Below are 2564 nucleotides of genomic sequence, written 5' to 3'. Positions count from 1 at the left end.
ATCACAATTTCGTCCACCAAGTTTTTGGCGCCGTTGCCGGGGATTGTTCGAGTATGGACAACTGACGGTTCATCTTGTTGCTCAGATTAGGTAATTTTCTTTTCAAAAAATCTTTTTCAAAAATTTTTATTTTCTTTTTCGTTTTCCTAATACTGTTTTTCGAAAAAAATTTAATAAAAATACAAAAAAATTAGAAAATCATAAAAATCAAAAATATTTTGTGTTTCTTGTTTGAGTCTTGAGTCAAATTTTAAGTTTGGTGTCAATTGCATGCTTTTAAAATTTTTCTTGCATTTTTTTTGAAAATCTCATGCATCCATAGTGTTCTTCATGATCTTCAAGTTGTTCTTGATAAGTCTTCTTGTTTGATCTTGATAATTTCTTGTTTTGTGTTGTTTGTTGTTTTTCATGTGCACTTTTGCATTCATATTTTCCATGCATTAAAGATTTCTAAGTTTGGTGTCTTGCATGTTTTATTTGCATCAAAAAAAAGAAAATTTTTCAAAATTATGTTCTTGATGTTCATCACGATCTTCAAAGTGTTCTTGGTGTTCATCTTGACATTCATAGCATTCTTGCATGCATCTTGTGTCTTGATCCAAAATTTTCATGTTTTGGGTCATTTTTGTGTTTTTCTTTAAAAATTCAAAAATCAAAAAATATCTTTTCCTCATTTTTCTCCAAATTTTCGAAAATTTGAGTTGACTTAGTCAAAAATTTTCAAAATTAGTTGTTTCTTACAAGTCAAAGTCAAATTTTCAATTTTAAAAATCTTATATTTTCAAAATCTTTTTCACAAATCATATCTTTTTCATTTTTTATATATTTTTCAAAAATTTCAAAAATCTTTTTCAAAATATTTTCAAAATCTTTTTCTTATCTTTATATCAAATTTTCAAAAATTAGCTAACAATTAATGTGATTGGTTCAAAAATTTGAAGTTTGTTACTTTCTTGTTAAGAAAGGTTCAATCTTTAAGTTCTAGAATCTTATCTTGTAGTTTCTTGTTAGTTAAGTCAATTTTGAAATTAAATCTTTTTATCTTTTATCTTATCTTTTTCAAAATTTTATCTTTTTCAAAATTTGATTTCAAAATATCTTATCTAACCTCCTATATTCTTATCTTTTCAAATTTGATTTCAAATCTTTTTCAATCAACTAAATAACTTTTTGTTTGTTTCTTATCTTTTTCAAAACCACCTAACTACTCTTCCCTCTCTAATTTTCGAAAATACCTCTCTCTTTTTCAAAAATTCTTTTTTTGTTTTAAATTTTAATTTTAATTATATTTTGTCTTTGAATTTCGAAAATTACTAACCTCTTTTTCAAAAATTATTTTCGAAATTTCTCTTCTCTTCTCTTATTCTATTTAATTAATTAATTACTAACACTTCTCTTCACCTCTCTTCATCTAAAGAATCCGAACTTCTTATATCCCTTGTATTTGGATTCTTCTTCCCCCCCCCCCTTTCTCCTTCTACTAACATAAAGGAATCTCTATACTGTGACATAGAGGATTCCTCTTTCTTTTCTTGTTTTCTTCTCTTTCATATGAGCAGCATTGGAGCCAATAACTTTGAGCTGAAACCTCAGCTAGTTGCTTTAATGCAACAAAATTGCAAGTTTTATGGACTTCTATCTGAAGATCCTTATCAGTTTTTAACTGAGTTCTTACAGATCTGTGAGGCTGTAACGACGAATGGAGTTGATCCTGAAGTCTACAGACTCATGCTTTTCCCTTTTGCTGTAAGAGACAGAGCTAGAATATGGTTGGATTCACAACCTAAGGATAGTCTGGACTCTTGGGATAAGCTGGTCACTGCTTTCTTGGATAAATTCTTTCCTCCTTAAAAGTTGAGCAAGCTGAGAGTGGATGTTCAAACCTTCAAGCAAAAGGATGGTGAATCCCTCTATGAAGCTTGGGAAAGATACAAGCAGCTGACCAAAAGATGTCCATCTGACATGTTTTCAGAATGGACCATATTAGATATATTCTATTATGGTCTCTCTGAATTTTCGAAAATGTCATTGGACCATTCTGCAGGTGGATCTATTCACCTAAAGAAAACGCCTGAAGAGGCTCAAGAACTCATTGACATGGTTGCAAACAACCAATTTATGTACACTTCTGAGAGGAATTCCGTGAATAATGGGATACCTCAGAAGAAAGGAGTTCTTGAAATTGATGCTCTGAATGCCATATTGGCTTAGAACAAAGTGTTGACTCAACAGGTCAACATGATCTCTCAAAATCTGAATGGATTGCAACACGCATCCAACAGTACTAGAGAGGCAGCTTCTGAAGAAGCTTATGATCCTGAGAACCCTGCCATGGCAGAGGTTAATTACATGGGTGAACCATATGGAAAAACCTATAACCCATCATGGAGAAATCATCCAAATTTCTCCTGGAAGGATCAACAAAAGCCTCAACAAGGCTTTAACAATGGTGGACGCAATAGGCTAAGCAATAGCGAGCCATATCCATCATCTTCTCAGCAACAGACAGAGAACTCTGAACAAAATAATTCTAATTTAGCTAATATAGTCTCTGATCTGTCAAA

This window comes from Arachis duranensis, chromosome 3 (genome assembly GCF_000817695.3).
Source record: "Arachis duranensis cultivar V14167 chromosome 3, aradu.V14167.gnm2.J7QH, whole genome shotgun sequence".
NCBI lineage: Eukaryota > Viridiplantae > Streptophyta > Magnoliopsida > Fabales > Fabaceae > Arachis > Arachis duranensis.
This window is presented reverse-complemented; position numbering follows the sequence as displayed.